Raw genomic sequence first — 21900 nt, 5'->3', positions numbered from 1 at the left:
ATCACTCTGCTTACCCTCAGCAAAAAATGTTCATTATCGAACTTAGTTAAGGTATTCATATAATAAATCTATACACCAAGTTTCATCAATCTCACTTAATTAGAACTAAAGTTATCGTGTCCCAAAGCATCAACCAATCAAATTGCTTATCTCTGCTTACCCTAAGCGGAAAATGCTCATCTTCGAACTCCATCAAGGCATTGACCTAATCAACACATACACCAAGTTTGAACATTCTAGCTCAATTAGGAAGAGAGTTATCGTGCCCCAAGGTATCAACCAATCAAATTGCTTATCTCTGCTTACCCTAAGCGGAAAATGCTCATCTTCGAACTCCATCAAGGCATTGACCTAATAAACACATACACCAAGTTTGAACATTCTAGCTCAATTAAAAGTTATCGTGTCCCAAAGCATCAACCAATCAAATTGCTTATCTCTGCTTACCCTAAGCGGAAAATGCTCATCTTCGAACTCCATCAAGGCATTGACCTAATCAACACATACACCAAGTTTGAACATTCTAGCCCAATTAGGAAGAGAGTTATCGTGTCCCAAAGCATCAACCAATTAAATTGCTTATCTCTGCTTACCCTAAGTGGAAAATGCTCATCTTCGAACTCCATCAAGGCATTGACCTAATAAACACATACACCAAGTTTGAACATTCTAGCTCAATTAGGAAGAGAGTTATTGTGTCCCAAAAAGTGTGACGGACAGACAGACGGACAGACAGACAGACAGACGGACAGACAGACGGACGAATCCATTTTAATAGTCCCCTGCTTTCTTCGAAAGGCGGGGGACAAAAATATGAAAAAATTAGAGTTTGGTTTATGGACATAAACTCAAGTTCGTCTGTCATATTTACAGACCATCACATCCAAATCACAATTTGTTCCTTTAGTATATTTACCATTGTTAGTTGTTTGTACAGTTTGAAGGTCAATTTGGCAAACACTTGTGGGCGGCAGTAAAATTTCAACTCATTAACATAATCATATACCCAAAATAATTATATTCAAAGAGCACATAGAATGACCAAACAAAATTATACGTACTTCAAGGTAGTGTTATACACTTTACAACAATTTCACACCATTCGATAAAAATACGATATCACTAATGTTTACTGACAGTTCAATAAACATACTAACTGAACCAATCATTACCTGGGCTACAAATAAGCAAGCACTATATACATGTACATGTAAAATGTAAGACAAAAAAGTAATTCACCACATAGACACCTACACCTAGTTTGAAAATTCTACCTTAATTAAAGGAGAGTTATTGTGTTCCAAAGGCTCGACCAAAAAGATTAAAGTCTCTATTTAGCCTTTAAGCAGAAAATGTCCATCATCCAACTTTCTTCGAAAGGCAGGAGACAACAAGTTACTTTGTAGTTAAAGCAACAGCATGTCATTTGCATTTTTCGCTAAAATATCAAATTTCTCACATTTTGGTAAATACTAAACAGGATTTAACCTTTTTGGACTGATATTCCTGTTAAGAGATTCATCTTTCACAATATTGTAGTTTGCAAGTGAATCATATAGCACATCGAGAATTTAATTGTTTTATTTTCTTAGGGGATTAAGGAATCAGTGAGGCATTAATGAGTACACATCCCAGCTATGTAGATGGTAATTCTAATATGCATAAGTCACTGGAGTTTAAAGGGGGATTAAAGTGTTTTTGATAATTGGAAAAGTCAATTTTAGTGAAAATCCATATAGACTTTATACATGTATGTATGACCGATGTCTAGGTCATATGTTGTTTTGTTATTTTCTTATTTGTCAATTCTGTTTTAAATTTCAAGTATATATTTTAATTTTCATTAATGCTTGGTTAGTCATACACCAATTAACCTGTCAGTCAAATTATGACAGACTGGCAACTAAAGTGGTTGATCTGTTAAGTCTCATCTAACTATTGTTTTAAATGCCTTAAGTCTTAATCCTTCAATAATTATATGTTTATGTCAACACTTTCTAAGTAACTGATTTGTAAATAGACAAATGTATGTTAGATGAGATTTTGTCTATGATATCACCTTAGGTGGAAGTGGACGTAAAACCCCAGAAACGAACGAATTAGATGAGATTATTAGTTGGAGAGACCAGCTTAGGGAACATACTATTTGGAGGGCCGATATATAGGAAATTATAAGTTGTTAAATTGTTGCTGTTAATTATTTGCTGCTGAAATAAAGTGTTGAAGATCCATTCCAAGAATCTGTATTCATTTCTGATACTTAAAGAACACCCGTCGACGAGCTACATTCCCTGAAAGTCGAACGGTGTTATATGTCTCAATTGATTATAAATGGATTGAACTAAATTAGTAAATTGCTGTAAGTGTACATAATATTTCTTGTTAAAACTTTAACTTTAATTTAACTATACTAACGTCCAAAAGAAAGTATACACTGTGCATTTTGTGCTGCATCAACCAAAGTCGTTTTTCCATGGTATACGGTATTAGGGTAGAATGTCAATTTGTTTCACATTTTTATTTTGCTTAGAAATGTTGAGTTTGGACGCAAGAGACAAACTCAGTAATGCTTTATCAAATGTTTTTAATCTAAACAAAACTTAGTCATACTTTTAGTGTGTATACTTTCTTTTGGACGTCAGTATAGTTAAAACAAATTTGACTAGTTAATTTTTTTTAACTACCAGGGTAGTTAACTCTGTCCAGTCTTGGTCATTATTAAAATCATTATGCCTAACCCACACCATGGATCAGCATATCCTCTCTTTTTTTAATTCATCATTTCTATCACCTCAAAAATATATTACAGTTTTAAAAGGAATTTAAATTATCACAGATGATCAAAAATTAAGTTACGGTAGTTTAAACTTATAACAATATATGATCTTAAAGAGTTTAATGTAATTATCTGATATTAGTTTCAACAAGGCATTTATGAGTTTTTTTAGTTAGCTTAAAAAAAGTAAAACATCAATAATGACGATAAGTGAATAAATTTTTTAACAAAGCTCTATTTGGGTCAATAAGAGATTACAAAGTTTTATCTCTTTCAAGAAGGATAATCCACTGATAACTGTCAACAGATAGTCCTTAGCTGTCTACCGGTATATTAATGAAATACTTAAGGTTGGCTTTAATGTCGACCTTACAGCTGAGAGCAACTGGTGTTTCAGCAACTGGGAGCAACTGGCTTCAACTGAATGTAACTGAAAAAGGTTGCCATGAGTGCCTCTCACAATTCAAAACAACTAGTTCCAGTCAGTTGTAATCAGTTACCCATGCAACTCTTTTCAACTAGGGGCAACTAGTTGCTGTTGACATGAGCGTTTTACAATGGGTGTAAACTAGTTTCCATGGACATAACATCATGTGATAAGAGACATGTGTCATGTGACTTTATAAATAAGCAAAATGGAAACGAACGAAGACATATACTTTTCAAAAGTTGATGATGTCGACAATAATGTGTTAATATATATAGAATTGTCCACATGTCAATTGTCAATAAACAATATAGATATCAGTAAATGGCTATACCACAATTCAATTAACATAGGCCTACTACAAATAAACAACCACTACTGTATATAATATAGGTTGTTAACAGCAGACGTTTCGTATCTTCAGTTGTTATAAAATTATAAACATGTATAGCTGGCAAATAATATTTGAAATTTGAACACACTGAATTCTGTTTGCGTGATTGCAGAAGTTGGTCAATTTAAATCAATTTGATGTTGTTATTTACGGTGAAAAGATGGGCTTGTGATATCCAATGTTTAAGACAAAATGAAAATTTTTAAATTGGCAAATGAATCGCATGCCAGAATGCTTTCGAGCGCTCTTTGTAATGAAGCAACTCAATGAACAAGGCTAACATATCCCACTGAGAGAATACTACCAGTGTAGACTGGAATAACCAGATGCCTAAGATTGCCATTCAATTCGGACCCTTCGCGTATTTCACCGAGCATGCCAGAAATGATTGAATGTATATCAGTTTATGTCCATTCATATTACATTCCGAGAAACTTCCGACCCATTTGTGTTCATAGCTCCTTTAGATAAAATAGTTTCAATGTATATTACATTGAGAAAAGATGTTTAATAAACATTTCAAAAAATTTTACAATAAAATATCAGGTACACAAATTCTAGCACCGACACTGAAAAACCTTGAACTAATGGCCGACATTAAATATGTCAGAACAATTCTGGTGAACAAAACAAAAGACCTCACTTCAACCTATTCTGTGAAAAAAAATGAATTTATCCTGCAAAACATCCGTATCGGAAAACATTTTACTGCAAACAAACATTCTGTTGTTTTTAGAATATTATAATATCGATCATGGCTGAATAATAAAACCCTAAGATCTACATTACATACAATAAAACTTGTTCCAACTCATTCTTATGAGTTATACATTGTACATGTAAGCAGAAACAATTACAATGATTTTCCATCATAGTGTTCTTTTTACATGTAAAAAGGGAATATCCGTTTAAACATAAAGTGTCTACAAATATGAATATTGATTTTTATTCTCCAAATACAATCACACAGAAAGAAAAGAGAAAGAGAGAGAGAGAGAGAGAGAAATGGGGTTTAACTCCACGTAACACAAACTAGGTCATTTCAGGACTAACATATGATTTAATTTTATTTCATTAATTTGCTTGTGAATAGGGGTCTTTAGCACTGGGAGGAAACCAGAGGCCCCCGAGAAAACCCACAAGGTTGGACAGGCGACCCTACTCCTTGTCACGTACCCACTGATCTGATGCACATACGTTAACCATTCAGCTCTCCACCCCCCACCCCCCCAACCAGAAAGTAGGGCTGACAATTGATATTTCAAATCTGTATCGATTGTCTATTCTCAAAACACTTTACCAACAATTATCAGCAATATCAATATTTTCTGCTAGCGCTAACCGGAAGTAGGACATGGGGTTAATCGAGTTTAACATCCATTCATCATTGAATAGGTTATTTCAGGACAAACAAGATATATTTTATTTTTTAAGAGGAAACCTGAGAACCTGGGAAAGTCCACAAGGTTTAGCAGGCCTTCACAGACAAGTGTTGGATCAAATCCTTTCATATGTATATATATAAAACCTTATAACCAATCTACCAGTCGCCTCCAAAACCATGACTCAAAATAACGCAAATGATAATGTCACAATAATGACAATGAGGAACGTGTGTCAAGAGCACATTTCTCTAATTCCTTGCAACAGTTACTATTTATTACAAAACATAAGTTCAGAAGGACAAAGATGATTACAATGTCGATTCTAATGATCAATGATCAAACCAAAAATGGTGATATTATATCAGACAAAGAGATATTCTAATCAATGCAGTAGATATAGAAAATTAGGATTTATTTCTTATTCTATTGTATTGGTTCATGTTATCAGACAGTTTAAGTAGTTCAGCTCACCAATGTAAACAACATTTACAAATTTCAAAACAATCTGATGATAAATGAAGTCTGTAGTGTTCACACCATGTGGGCGTATAAAAAACACAAAAGTAAATCAAGCATAAAGATTTCTCCAAGTTATTTCCTGGTATTATTTTGTTTTCTAAAATTGTGCATTTGTGTTCTTGGTGTAAACAGAGCTGTATTTTTAACCCAACTGTTAAAAATCAGTGGTTACTATAATTTCAAAATCTAAAGAAAGGTTGCTAGGCAACGAAATATACCCCACAGCTAAATCGTCCAAGCAATCCATTTTCATTTATTTGTAGGTAATGGAAGCATTTACAACAACACTAAATACCCATGAAGTATTTTAACCACAAATAATTACAATTCGATAAACGAAACATGTTATAGTCATAATAAACATGACAGCTCTTAAAATAGTTCAATTGCTTAGGCCGATATTTTCGTAGAATCGTTCTCTTTTTTGTCAAAAGCATGAAAATTGGCATATGGGTAGTTTTTGATGTTCTCTTTTGAATAAATGCAGAACACACACAATCTGACCTCATTTTCGCCGCCATTTTGGATTCAAATTTGCTGCCTCTGAAATATGTTGGTTTGGCTATTACAGCTTCTGATATGAAAAAAACTTAAACTAAGTGTTGAAATCTATGTTTTATCATCAACTGAATTCACCAGAAGTGCTTTCATTATATTTCCAAGTTTAGTTACTGAAAACACGCATATCCGACTTTCATGCTCCAAGCTTTCAAGAATTGCGACGTTTCTCTAGAAAACGGCTTAAATAGACATTCACACGGTTTTCGGATTAAACTCACTATAATATTAACGATAATAAATGATTTCTAGTTAAGTTGATGAGCTTGTAAAACTTGAATAAACGGAAGAAATAAAATTGAATGAGAGGATCTACTAACTTGAAAATTCACCCACCATGTTCATTTTGTTATTGCTGGTACAAAGTTCAGTACATGATAATGAAGCTAGCATGCATTTCGAAGGTGGATTGCAGACTTTCTTACAGGTTGCAGTCAGAAACACGACTATACGATTAAACTTAATTTTATCCTAGTTTTGTGGGGGTTATTTGCTTGTTTTTCAAGTAGAATTTGTTATTTTAAATATTGAAAAAACATCTGGTGCCCCCCTTTTCAGGGCCGTCCCATGTCGCCCTGGAAGTCCTGATAGCTACATGTAGGCATCTGGTGTTATCTTCTCACTTACATGCTCCTATGTCAAGAAATATATAGTTTGTTAAAAGTCCATATTGGCTTGCATTTTGGATTTTACTATCGTCTAATCACCCCACAACATAATGAGCGATTTCAGTGTATTCCTTGGCCCCTAAAACATATGGTTAGATACCAAATTTGGCATCCTAGACTAAATACTATGGGAGTTAAAAGGGATTATTTTAAATAGCGTTCGTCTTGGACGTTATCTTGAAGTTCTCAAAATGCTCAAGGGTGAACACCCTCGGCTACTATAATCAATTATAAAATAAACTTTGTATACAATTTCCAGGTTCAGCCATAACTATAGGGATGATAAATAAAAACTTGGAGAATATGGCAAAGTATTAGAATAAGATAATCTTCAATTAATTTTTAAAACCTTTCACTTCATTTGTGTTGTTAATGTAAATTGGATTATTTATCGAACAATCATTCAAATCTGACCAATACTTAATTAGGGTCCTTGGAATAATGCCTATGGTCATGGCCTATAGCCATAGGGTAATAATCTGCCATTAAAAACCATTATTCATTCCCTTCAATAAAACAGCTTTACTTAAAAATACAAGCCAACAGTGAGGCTGATGTCCCCCGCCGAAATCCCCAAATAAATAGATGACACATATTAATTAATCGCACATCTATTTTTTTCCAAAGTATCAAGCAATCAAATTGATTATCAACTATACACTAAGTTTCATCACTCTCTATCAGATAGAATCAAAGTTATCTTGTCCCAAAGCAGGAAATTGCTTATCTCTGCTTAGATTTACATCGATATGTTAATCAATGAACTCAGTCAAGACGAACATCTACATCAAGTTTAAACATTGTACCTCAATTAGAAGAAGAGTTTGACCAATCAAAATGTTTATTGCTCAGTAGCCTAAGCAGAAAATTCTCATCATCGAACTTAGTCACGGTATTGATGTAATGAAACTATACACCAAGTTTCATCACTCTCACTTAATTAGAACTAAAGTTATCGTGTTCCAAAGCATCAACCAATCAAATTGCTTATCTCTGCTTACCCTAAGCAGAAAATGCTGATCTTCGCACTCCATCAAGGTATTGACCTCATAAACCCCTACACCAAGTTTGAACATTCTAGCTCAATTAGAAGGAGGATTATTGTGTTCCAAAGTCTCGGCCAATCAAATTGCTTATCGCTCTGTTTACCCTGGGCTGAAAATGCTCATCATCGAACTTAGTCAAGGTATTGATGTAATGAAACTATACACCAAGTTTCATCACTCTCACTTAATTGGAACTAAAGTTATCGTGTCCCAAAGCATCAACCAATCAAATTGCTTATCTTTGCTTATTCTAAGCAGAAAATGCTTATCGTCACACTCCATCAAGGCATTGACCTAATAAACACCTACACCAAGTTTGAACATTCTAGTTCAATTAGAAGGAGGGTTATTGTGTTCCAAAGTCTCGGCCAATCAAATTGCTAATCGCTCTGCTTACCCTGAGCAAAAAATGCTCATCATCGAACTTAGTCAAGGTATTGATGAAATGAAACTATACACCAAGTTTCATCACTGTCAATTAATTGGAACTAAAGTTATCGTGTCCCAAAGCATCAACCAATCAAATTGCTTATCTTTGCTTATCCTAAGCAGAAAATGCTTATCTTCACACTCCATCAAGGCATTGACCTAATAAACACCTACACCAAGTTTGAACATTCTAGCTCAATTAGAAGGAGGGTTATTGTATTCCAAAGTCTCGGCCAATCAAATTGCTTATCGCTCTGCTTACCCTGAGCAGAAAATGCTCATTATCGAACTTAGTCAAGGTATTGATGTAATGAAACTATACACCAAGTTTCATCTCTCTCACTTAATTAGAACTAAAGTTATCGTGTCCCAAAGCATCAACCAATCAAATTGCTTATCTCTGCTTACCCTAAGCCGAAAATGCTCATCTTCAAACTCCATCAAGGCATTGACCTAATAAACACCTACACCAAGTTTGAACATTCTAGGTCAATTAGAAGGAGAGTTATTGTGTCCCAAAAAGTGTGACGGACGGACAGACAGACAGACAGACCCATTTTAATAGTCCCCTTCTTTCTTCGAAAGGCGGGGGACAAAAAGGACACTTCCGTTAGATTTATTCTTATGATTAATTACTTTTTGACATGCAAAAAGTTTGAAAGTTAATACATGTATTTTTAACCTTTAAATGGGCACGATGTTCTATTCAAGATGCTTCTAAAAGAGGATTAGCATCTAGGATAATCAAGACTTTTTTTTATTTTCATAGCAATGGTACTTGACATTCAAGACTATAAAGCTAAATCAAGTCATAACCACGCACAGAATAAAATAATTTGACTGATATTTTCAATATATTAATTTTTCATTATCTAGTTCTAACCTATAATATCATAGCAAGAATGGCCAGCTCTTTATCTAAATCTTACATAATGCATCTCAACATGTCATTGTCACCTGATCTTCTAAACAACTTGATAATGCAATGATAACTCATTCATTTATAACACAATCAAATGCATGAATCTGCAGTGATCTGTCAACACAAGTATCTACCCTTGAATATACGTGAACATATTATGTAGATGAACTGTATGTAAACTATTACTATAAAGTTTTAATAAATAAGAAGCTTTAATGTAAATGACAAATCCATCAGGTTTGCATATAGTTGAGGTATTTACCCAATCTCTAATTGGTTTTATTCCAGTCTATTAACTCCAAGATATGTGGACCTACATGTATAAATCAAGAACTGGCATCACAAAGCATGGAATACGCTCACACAGCAGCTTTGTCTCAACTGCAGCTTATCCGAAAGGAAAACTTGGATGTTGGGCAAATTTCACAAGGATCTAGGATCCTTGAAGAAAATTTTATCTCTTAGAGTTCATCCTATTATATGACCCCATTTCCAACAAAATTTGAAAAAATATTTGTTAAAACCTAGCCTCTTTCACATTCAGGAGGTTTTTGGCAAAGAGGGAAAACTCATGAAAAAAGGGTTATGAATATTGATAGGTCATGACCCAAATGACTCAAGTCATCCATGAAAAAGACCCATTACTGGTAATTTTTAGAATATATGTCCACATTAACGTGTGCGGTATAACGTGCTGACAAGCATTACAAGCATGGGGGACATGTTTCAGCAAAACATATGCCCACAACAGTTAAATTGTCTGAGCGGTTGACGGGTTGTCGGATATTTATTCTTTTGTAGGTAATTGAGGGCATTTACAAAGACAATATCATACAGATCAGATTATAATTTGTCGTTTGAGGGTTCACAAGGTTCTACAAATTGAGAGAAGGGCCTTTACAGAAAATTTACAGAAGTAATTTACGGAAAAATTTTGAATTTGACAGATTGGATGATAACTTTTGTCATTCGAAATTCACAAGGTTCACAAAGTAAATCATGGGCCATATCTCTAGAAGTAATTGACAGAATTGCTGAAATTCAATAGACCTCCGTCTCACAAAATTAAATGATGCATATAAATTTCATACATATTGGATGATAACATTCATCAATGGAGAATTAAGAAAGTGGAACAAAGTGAAACAAGGGTCATAACTCCAGATATAATTAACGGAAATTGCTGAAATCTAATTGGATTACTAATCTAATGACACTTATACATTTTATACAGATCGGCAGATAACTTTTGATGTTAGAACATTCACAAGGTGCAAGAAAGTGAAACAAGGGCCAAGTAATTAACAGAAATTATTGAAATTCAATAGTGTTCTTCATCTTACTAATGTAAACAACATATATCAATTTTAAGACAATTAGATCATAACTTTTGACGTTAGAGTGTTCACAAGAAATCGTGGACGACGAACGGACGTGATGGCAATGTACGTCCATATTTCCATCTTGGCGTATAAAAAGGGTCATAACTTATAAAAATATTAATCAGATTTAGATGAAAAGAAATATGGATTCTTGTCTTATCATAATACAAGTGCTGACAAGCATTACAAGCAGTGTCTGGATGTGTTGTCAACATTTGAGAATAATAGGTCATTGGCAAGATTAACCGGTCTTTTACATTAACATAAATAAAGTCTAAGGGAGGTAACTAGTCCTAAAACAAGCTGTCGAGGCCCATGAAATTAATTTAAGCATGCCATTTAAGAAAATCCACTTGATTGCATTGTCAGTTCAATATCCAACACTCTTATTTTTATTTATTGTAAAATTTCTCTCTTCATGGGTCATATCTATGTTTTTTAATTAATCCTAATTCGTCATCACGATTCGTGTTTGTTTATAATAATGCGGAAAAGTGCACAACTCTTACTTGACTTAGCCAAAGATACTGGATAATCAACCAAATAAAAACCCAAACTCAGGGTTATGCATGAGCAATGGAACTTTTCGTCTGATAATGACAACGTTCCCAGATCTCCCCACCCCCCAACAGTACGTTGAAGACTAAGAGGTACTGGGTGACCGAGACTACAAGCAGTTTGAACAGGTTTCAGCAAAAAAAAAGTGGCATATCTTTACAAATATTAATGATGAAAACTCTGGCCTTTATGGTGCTGACAAGCATTACAAGCAGTGAGGATAGGTTTCGGCAAAAAGGGCATTAACTCTATAAATCCGATTTTGATAAAAAGAAACAAAGATCCTCAACTTATCATAATACAAGCTACCTGAATGAAAGTTTAAGAAAAATCTGTTGAAAACTTGCCTCTAACGTGATGACAATTATTAGAAGCTACATGTATACTTCTTGAAAGTTTCAGAAAAATCTGACAAGCATTAGAAGCAGTGTAGACATGTTTTGGTAAAAAGGGGCATAACCCTAATAATATTAATCCGATGATACAAGTTTCGTGAAGGTTTCAGAAAAATGTAATAATAACTGTAGCCTCTATTGCGCTGACAAGAAGTGGGGACAGTTCGGTGAAAATGGAGCATAATTTTAAAAATATTAATTCAATTTTGACGAAAAGAAATAGGGATTCTCATCTTGTCATAATACAAGTTGCCTGAAAGTTTCAGAAAAATCTGATAAAGACTGTAGTTTCTATTGCGCTGATAAGAAGTATGGAAGGACTGACGGGCGGAAAGGATGATGTGGCGTATTAAAATCAAATGGATTGAATGGTGACCGTCCGACTTTTGGTAACATGATGATGTACAGGTAACATCTGTACTTCATAGTATTGTTGCAAAATTTGCCTGCATTATCTGGAAGGTAATATGATCAATAACTTCAAATGACAGCTTAAACATAGATTATGCAAGAGCTAAATCTGCCAAGAAGTGTTTTTTTCAATGTCTCATATACATGTAATATAAACTTTAAAGTAGCTAAGTCTCTAACTCAATATCATCCAAAATCTTCGACATTGAAAACACAAATTATTTGTCAATTTAAATCAACATTGATGTTGTGATCTTATGAGGAAAAGATGGGCTTCTGATATCCAATAATTAAGACAAAGTAAACATTGGTACATGAATCGTGTACCATGGTGCATTTCAGCGCCATTTTTAACAAGGAGCTCGTAGAAAGAGGCTAGATATATTCAACAAGTCATGTCAAACGGCGACTACATATTCTTATCTGGAGAGCATGCGCAATAAATACTATCGGTATAGAGAGGAATAACCAGACGCTAGAGATTGCCATTCGATTGAGACTTCTGCCGTATTTCGCCGAACAAAATTGATTCGAAATTACAGTAAAAACAGAAACGATTGAAGGTAAATCAGTTTATATACATTCACATTACATTATTATATGCGTTGCGACCCATTTGTGTCAATTTCTAGATCCAAAATATTAGCAATTTAGCTCCTTTAATGTTAAATGGTAGTCTGACAAAATATCATAAAACATTATAGTGAAAATACTTCCAATTCCAATGACTGGGGTTTATGGGATCATTTTGCACATAATCCTTGCTTTTTAAAGTAGCGAAGTCTTTAACTCAATATCATCCACAGACTTGGACTTTGAAAACACGAATTATTTGTCAATCTAAATCAACATGGGTGTTGTGATCTTACCGGGAAAAGAAAACATGGGTTTCTGATATCCAATATTTAAGACAAAATAAACATTTTACCATTGGTACACAAATTCTGTACAAGAATGCGTTTCAGCACCATTTGTAACAAGGAACTCGAACAATGAGGCTAAACACTTTCCACAAGTCATGTCAAATGGTGACTCCATGTTCTTATCTGTAGAGCATGCGCAATAAATACTACCGGTGTAGACTGTAATAACCAGACGCTAGAGATTGCAATTCGATTGAGACTTCTCACGTAATTCGCCGAACATAACTGATTTGAGTAAAAACAGAAACAATTGAATGTAAATCAGTTTATATACATTCATATTACATTATTACATGTGTTGCATCTCATTTGTGTCAATTTCTATGTCCCAAATATTAGCGATTTAGCTCCTTTAAGTGTGGATCAATGTTCTTAAGTGATACCACATGTTGCTAGTCCTCTTAACTCTAATATAAGCTTGAAATAGCAATTTAAGAGCGTGTCCGCGAGAAAACCATGCAGAAGGTGCTAAGGCTTCAATCACAGATTTTGACCAAATTTGGTTTATAAGTTGGGATAGTCCCAAAACACATAAATGTGCAATATTAGATAAATCTTTCAATTCCTGTATGAGAAAATTGAAAAAACATTTTTCATATGGTGAAATTGCCAAAATCTGTCTTTTCTCAAATACCAACTTTGGCAAGTCCTTACACCTTTACTATACGTAGCAGAAAGACCAAACTCACACAGTTTATCGATGACTCAGTGCTGTTACCACAATATTAACTTCAGACGATTCTTGCGAACGAGATCTGTATACGGACTGGATATCAAAGCCTGTCTAAATTCCCCATTTTTCGTCACCCAAAGTTTGACGCCCTATAGCTACTTCTTTCATGGGGTGGGTTTAAAAAATTTATGGTCACGTGAACAAGCAACCTCCCAACATTTGATACAAAAAATAAAAATGACCGGAATCGACTTGACAAAAACTAGGTAAAGGAAACAATGACCCATGAAATTAACCTGTAATTTCCCTATTTTGGAGATAATTAACCGTAGTAGATAAAAAAAAACTAACAATTTATTTTCCTTTTCATTCATATGGTGCTTACTACCAGCCCTAAAATACATTAGTATCTGTTTTATAAAAAGATCTTGAAAAAAATACTTTCATGGCTCATCTGGCGTCAACGGGAATTGACTTCTGCAGTTGTCCACGACCTTCCATTGGAGTTTCGACGTGCTCAATCTTAACAAACATATCTATTACTCTCAAATAGACATTATTTTAAATAAAATAATCCAACGAAAATGAAAAATTCACCTAAAAGTGAGATTCGAACCACCAACCGCATGACTTCCCCCGACCCACTCTCTCACCGAGTTGCTTGTCCCAGGGCCCCAAGGTCCATGTCGTGGGCCCTGTTCAGGGGGTTTGCCTAGGGCCTCTCTTATTCTAAATCCGGCCCTGAAGGTGCAGCTGACGGTGCCCGAGAGCTGTAGCTACCATACTACACTGTTCAATGTCACCCACTTCGACGCAATTAGGCTTCGTTGCAGTTAATATTTAAGCTTTCACATTTCTGTATTGTAGAAATTAGTGGATGTGTCCCAAAATGAATAGTGGAAACATGCTCTGAAATTAAACATTTTGTAGCCATTTTCGGTAACTTGTTTTTGAAAATGAAATCTTAAAGACACAATACAACAAATATGTTAAAGGGACAATACGACAATACCAAATATACAATAAATACAAATACACACTTATATAAAGTACAACATGGTACAAATAATGGCTATGGATATGATGAAAACGTATAAAAGTCAAAAATTTTATTTCTCTAATTAAATTCGCCAAAAAATGTATCACAAAAGCTTTTTTTTAGCACTTTTCAATAAGCTGTATATTTTAAGTATGTTGCATTCCGTTCATTTTTTTTACACCTATGGATACTATGTGCGTAGCACTTCAAAACCATCCAAAGAAATTCTACTTGCGACCATGAAAGAAAAAGTTACAGTGTATCTTTTTCTGCACTATAAGGACAATGTGAATATGGTACCCTAAAACAAGTCCATACAAAATTAGTATGTACTGATTTTTTTTTTCAAATAAGTGCTGGGATAGAAGTTGACCACCCGCTTTACCAGACAGGGTCAAAATTAGAAGGTTGCTATTCCACCATAGAATGCAGTCTGTGCTTAAAAAAGGTGATAAATACACATGTGAAAACCGCAATTTTACCCATAAAATGAATAATTCCTGTACAGTCCTTTAGAGATACATCAGACTGTAACCACTTCAGCATGTTACCTCTTGCATCTAGGGGGTGTCATACCATAAGTTTGATCAAAAACTTCCGACCCCCCATCTTAGTACTTTTTGCGATTTTTGCATGGTCTTCTCGCGGATACACTCTTAAAAGTAAAATATTTTAATAATAAAGACTATATGTAGGTCTAGTCTAGTTAAATACATGTAACATCCTCCTGTGTTAGGACTGGCCCAGACTAATATTTCAATATGTACCTTAATACTACCCCCTGTCAAATTACTATGATCAAGACGTGCAAGATATGTAATTTTTTTTTCTTAGTGGCTTCTTTCATCAGATCAGACAAAACTTGCTAGGTTAATTTTGAATTAATCAGAATTAAACCATGTACTCATCAAAGAAACAAGATGTTGCCATGCAAGATAGGCCCACATTTTTCAAGAGATGGACAGAGAACAAGCTAAAAAAAAATCAGGTTAAGGGCCATAATCCAAGAAGTTGGGGTCCGATAGACACACGCATCAAAAGTAACCCAGATCTTTGTGATATAAAAATATATTTTAAGTTTCATCAAAATCAGAAAAAAATTGTGACCTTTAGAGGGGTAACAACCTCTGTATTACATACTTTTACACTATTTGCGTACAGGGAGGCGCCATTTTGTCATTCTTAGACATTACTAAGGTGTAATACTGATATATTTGAACAGCTTTTAAAATCTGACAAAACTTGTGACTAGTAGAGGTTCCACAAGCTAAAAACGTGACTTTTTGTACAATCAGGGGCCGTAATCCAGGAAGATGCGGTTCAATATGTGCCAATTTTAAAAGGAACCTAGAGATAAACTGACATGCTGAAATAGCATTTAAATTTTACTTGCTAATTTGGTAGATAATGTCATGCTGGTGTATGACTGAACCGTCAATATCCCTTTTTGACACAGAAACCTGGATTCAGGTTTGGCTGGAAAAGAACACCTGGTTATAAACTGGCTGAGTTGTTGACATTATTACTTTTATGACAAAAATGGCAGTACATGTATTTATATAATTTATACTAAGTCATAAAAGAAGACACAAAGTGTTCTTATAATTCTAATTATTACTTGGTGAAATGAAATGGGTACACAATCAACTCTCTAGAGCATCGGATGGCCGGGGTTTAAATGGATTTGAACAACTGTGACATTCAAAAATTTAATGAAAAAAAGGATAATCAAGCTCATGATAAACGAACATATGCTGCATCTCCAAACAGTCATAACTTTGCCCAGAATAAAGTAATTTGAATGCAATTTTCAATATATTCATTTTTCATTATCAATTTTTGAACTGTAAGTATGTATTGCAAGAATGGTCAGCTTTCTATCTAAATCTTACATATGTATTTAAGTTTAGATTAAGTCTATCAGTTATTAGTAATGGTCTGGCAGAATCAGAAGGTTATATAATCTTGTATTAGGAATATTGTAACACTAACACGATTACAAGGGAAACTTGTTAAAAATCATTCTAAAGGGTGAAGTTAACAAACATTTCAAGAGCTAAAATTATATTTCCACAGCAATCAATATCCAAACTATATAATGGTTAACTATCAATTATTGGAAAGCATCCAAACTACCTGGAATAATTTATTTGTTAGCAAATACGCCAACATTAGTTTTTTTTTACAATTTTAAATAATTAACTGCATGTATATAAAACATGCCGACAGTGAGGCTGATGTCCCCCACTGAAACCCTAAATAAATAGATGACACATTTTAATTTATCATACATTTATTTTTTTCAAAAGTATCAGGCAATCAAACTGATTATCAACTATACACTAAGTTTCATCACTCTCAATCAGATAGAATCAAACTTATCTTGTCCCAAAGCATTGACCAATGAAATTGCTTAGCTCTGCTTAGCTTTAGCTCAAAATATTAATCATTGATCGAAGTCAAGACATTCACCTAATGAACATCTACATCAAGTTTGAACATTCTACCTCAATTAAAAGCAGAGTTGTTATGTTCCAAGTCTTGACCAATCAAATTGCTTATCTCTCCTTAGCCTAAGCAGAAAATTCTCTTCATCGAGGTAATGATATAATGAATCTATACTCAGAGTTTCATCACTCTCACTTAATTATAACCAAAGTTATCGTGCCCCGAAGGATGAACCAATCAAATTGCTTATCTCTGCTTATCCTAAGCAGAAAATGCTCATCTTCGAACTCCATGAAGGCATTGACCTAATAAACACCTACGCCAAGTTTGAACCTTCTAGCTCAATTAGGAGAGTTATTATGTCCCAAAAAGTGTGACGGACAGACAGACAGACAAACCCATTTTAATAGTCCCCTGCTTTCTTTGAAAGGCGGGGACAATAAAAAAACATGTAGAATGGACTAAGCTTGCATAAATGACTGTCGTTCAATTCGGCCTGTTCAAGTATTTCACCGAACATAATTTATATACAATTATATTTATATGTGCTTTTAGACCCATTTTCGCCTATTTTAAGGTACCAAAGAATAGAGACACCCTTTAAACAGATATTAAAAATATAATATTAACATAGGCATCTTTACATGATTGATCCGTAACAATGATATGAAGATTCTGAAAGTGATGCAAGAAATAATAAATAATAATAATACACCATTTGCTTGTGAGTCTTTAGCAGTGAGAGGAAACCCGGATGACCAAGAGAAGACCCATGAGGTCAGACGACCCTACTCCTTGTGACCTAAAAGTGTGGGATCAAAACCAAGCCATTGGACTCAATGACATATTTTCATTGACAGTGCACACATTATAAATGATAGTCATTGCATCGAAATGGTTTTTATTATTATCATTTGGGGTGGGGGGTGGGGGGTACATTTTGACTATCTTAGTGAATTTCGCTTTGACTGGTTTCACTCTGAAATTTTTCGATTTCTAAAGCCTTTACTAACCAGGTATCATGTGACCTTATCAAACAATAGAAGCATCATACAGTTATTGAATTAAATGACAACAGAGCACACAAAATAATAATAATAATAATAATAATCTATTTATATTGTATGAGCATGATGAGCATGAAGCAAATTCATAAATAACACAATTGTCACACATCTTAAAGGACAATGTTTGTGTCAGTCAATAGTACATGTGACAGAACTGGTAAACACATTCCAAATATAATATTAACACTTCAGTGATTATTGTTGAGGTACATTGTAGATGCGTAATGAAGATTTGAAGAAACCAGAAGTGACGAAAGCAGAAGGAAAACACAAGTAATCCTTATATAATTATAACTTACTGCAGGTACAATGTAAGATCGATAACAGACGAAAAGTTGTAAAATTAGACTGCGAGGGGTCACAATTTTTATCCAAACATAAAAAACGTTAAAATATATGTTTATATCCCAAAGATCTTGGTTCCAGTCGATATTCGCGCATATTGGACCGTAACATCCAGGATTATGACCCCCGATTGTACAAAAAATCACATTTTTAGCTTTTGGAGTTGGACCCTCAAGAGCCAGTAGAGCTAACAGATTTGAAAAAACCGTTGGACCCCCTAATGCCAGTAGAGGTAGCAGAATTGAAAAAAACGTTTAAATATGTCATCGTTAATTATAAACCATAGTAATGGTTGAAATGGAGCAAAACTGCCAGACAACATGACTGCGCCACATAGGCCTACTCAAATAGTGTAAAAGTATGTACCGGTACATTTTAATACCAATGTGGTAGACCCTCTACAGGTCACAATTTTGATCCGATTTTGATTTATATCCCAAAGATCAAGGTTCCATTTAGCTACAAGAATGTAGCTAAAAACGTTGAGATATACTGATGTGTTTGTTTTTAGCTACGATTGGGTGCCTTTAGTTCCAAGTGGCAAATTTCTTTATTAATGCATGTAATGTAATATCTTAAAAAAGAGATAATTTTATACCATAGTAATGGTTGAAATGGAGCAAAACTGCCAGACAACATGACTGCGCCACATAGGCCTACTCAAATAGTGTAAAAGTATGTACCGGTACATTTTAATACCAATGTGGTAGACCCTCTACAGGTCACAATTTTGATCCGATTTTGATTTATATCCCAAAGATCAAGGTTCCATTTAGCTACAAGAATGTAGCTAAAAACGTTGAGATATACTGATGTGTTTGTTTTTAGCTACGATTGGGTGCCTTTAGTTCCAAGTGGCAAATTTCTTTATTAATGCATGTAATGTAATATCTTAAAAAAGAGATAATTTTATACTATACTAAAAGCCATTAAAAACACAATGCCTAATTCGTGAAATATTTCTGGTAAACATTTTCTTGGGCTTTCCTATTATATGGCACATAGGTGAAGTTCTGGGTTTGAACCCAATATCAGTTCTCGATAATGAACTTGGTTCATGCAAAGGCAACATTTGTCTTTTTTCATGATTTTAGGCAGTCCTGTGTCACACATTTTGCATGTGCATTCTCTGCACTCTGGCCCTTTAAATACAGATCAAAATTTCAACATTCATCACTTCGGAAAAATGCCACGCCTTACACAAGAAAACAGGAACAGAGCTATTGGTATACTGGATCAGGGGGCTTTACAGGTAGCCGTCGCCAGACACTTTAACGTCCACCCATCGACCATTGCTCGCCTCAGACAACAGTTCCGCACCACTGGAAGAGTTGCCGATCGACCCCGACCTGTGCCCGGTTGATCTCGGCCTCGTTTCCGTATATGTTAATAAGTCACGTGATATGCTACATTTGCATATAAAACTTAGTGCTCTGCGTAAGATGCTATGTAGAAAGCGTGACAAACAACTGTGATGCGACAGAGCGCAAATGTAAAATTTAATGAAGGAAATGTAAAATGTAGACACGTCAAAAAAACAGCATTTTCCAATAAAACATTTGACATTTGAAACATTGCATTTGACGTTTTACATTTAACTTTGCCCTTAGAGGTATTTTGACTTTATCATTACCGGTATTAGGGAGGGAGAGAGAAATGGGGTTTAACGTCAACTTGACATAAACTAAGTTATTTCGGGACTAACATAATATGGTTTAATTTTATTTCAATAATTCGCTTTCGCGTAGAGGGTTCTTTAGCAGTGGGAGTAAACCCGAGGACCCGGAGAAAACCCCTGAGGTTGGACAGGCGACCCTACTTCTTGTCACGTACAACCGGGGAATCGAAACTACGGCAGTTGACTCAATGACAGACTATGGTACAGCGTGCACATGCTAACCATTCAGCCATCCAACGCCCCGCCAGTATTAGGACTTTGTACATTGTACCTTTTACACATAATCAATGAAAAAGATATTTTAGCAGAGCATTTAATATTGGCAGCAATACCCTTCCATACTATATAACTTATCTCTAGCTAAAAACGTTGAGATATACTGATGTGTTTGTTTTTAGCTACGATTGGATGCCTTTAGTTCCAAGTGGCAAACTCAATTTCTTTATTAATACACGTAACATCTTTAAAATAACTTACAGAGGCCAATGTATTCGCGTTTAAATTAATGAAGCATTGTTTTTGTCTGACATTCACCGCCATCGAAATCCATTCATAGTTACAGTGCTTTATATTTAGCCGCACCTTCATGATGACAGCATATCGTTTAAAAAGATGGTGGTCTTAGTAACGGCTTAACGCCTCGATTTTAAAAACGACGATTTATACCCGTTTCAGGTAGGATTATATGCTTAATTGTTGTTGGGTGTGGCAGAAATATTATAAATAACAATAATCAATCGTCGTTTTGATTAAAACTATTGTCAATTTTGTTTACAAATGCCGGGTGCGAATCGCTCCCGCATATGCTACGTTGAAGTTAATAGCATCAACTCTTATCTCGAAACACGGAGGGTTGAGATTGAGAGATAAGATTTGTTATCTATACCTGCCTATATATGGTTTTACAGGCTTATCAGAAAATGACCTACACTTAAGTAGTAAGTACCTGGGCCTATTTAAACTTGAGAAATATTATGAAAATAAATGAGAGCCGAGGTTAAATATTGGTCAATCTGGGTAAAATACAAGAATAATTTGATGAAATGTGAAATGTCAATGTCTGCTCATTCAAGCATGTAATTTATTTTATACTTTTTTGCTACTCGCCTAGATCTACCGAGTACCGTACGAAATTTACGTAACACCCTATATACTATAGACTGTATAGAGAAAATACATTTATTTATAAACAAGAAATGCAATCCCAAACTGCCTTAATTAACAATATGTCAACCATAATTCATAAAATAAAAAAAATACATATATCAAACTCAAAACATTCATTATAATTATAGTCTACCGGTACTGTACTAAAACGTAACAATATCTTCTCAATTATGTGTAGTCTATTTCTGATATTTATTCACTGTTGTGAATCAACTCCACATTATCGGCAAGTAATATAGAAATAGCACTGACCTGTGTGACCTAAATGTTGTAATTAGTATAATATTTAATCCCTTTCTATTGCTTGGTTGAAAAACAACAGTGAAAATAGAATAAATCGCGACGAACTGTCATAAAATCCGAAGGCAAGAACTGATTAATAAATAACTAGGCTAGACTGCCATCTTGCGTGTTAAATAGGTATAAAATAACCTTCACCTTGTAAGTAGTACAAACTGGGTCTCCTTGTTGATCCCACCGACTATAGCTCAGGCTGGTTCAAAGCAATGTCTTTGACCCACCTTTCTTATAAAGATAGACTCCCACATCTAAAAACCATATTCAGCGCGGGCCTATAATTATTTAATAATGATTCATTCAAAACAAGATGTAGATGCTAGAAGCTAGAATATCAAAATTAAAATAGATTATAGATATAATAAGATAGATCTTTAATATTCATGATTAAAA

General features: G+C 34.4%; 1 protein-coding gene across 1 annotated transcript in view; it reads right to left on the bottom strand.

Annotated features, from left to right (window-relative positions):
* Positions 1 to 21651, bottom strand: part of LOC126816386 (nuclear hormone receptor HR96) — a 64470-nt gene extending 42819 nt beyond the window's left edge. The window contains exon 1 of the mRNA XM_050542853.2: positions 21463 to 21651. The gene's annotated coding sequence lies outside the window, so the exon portion shown is untranslated. The remainder of the gene's footprint in view (positions 1 to 21462) is intronic.
* Positions 21652 to 21900: the final 249 nt, after the last annotated feature.

The sequence above is a fragment of the Patella vulgata genome, chromosome 3 (genome assembly GCF_932274485.2).
Source record: "Patella vulgata chromosome 3, xgPatVulg1.2, whole genome shotgun sequence".
NCBI classification, from domain to species: Eukaryota; Metazoa; Mollusca; class Gastropoda; family Patellidae; genus Patella; species Patella vulgata.
This window is presented reverse-complemented; position numbering and strand designations above follow the sequence as displayed.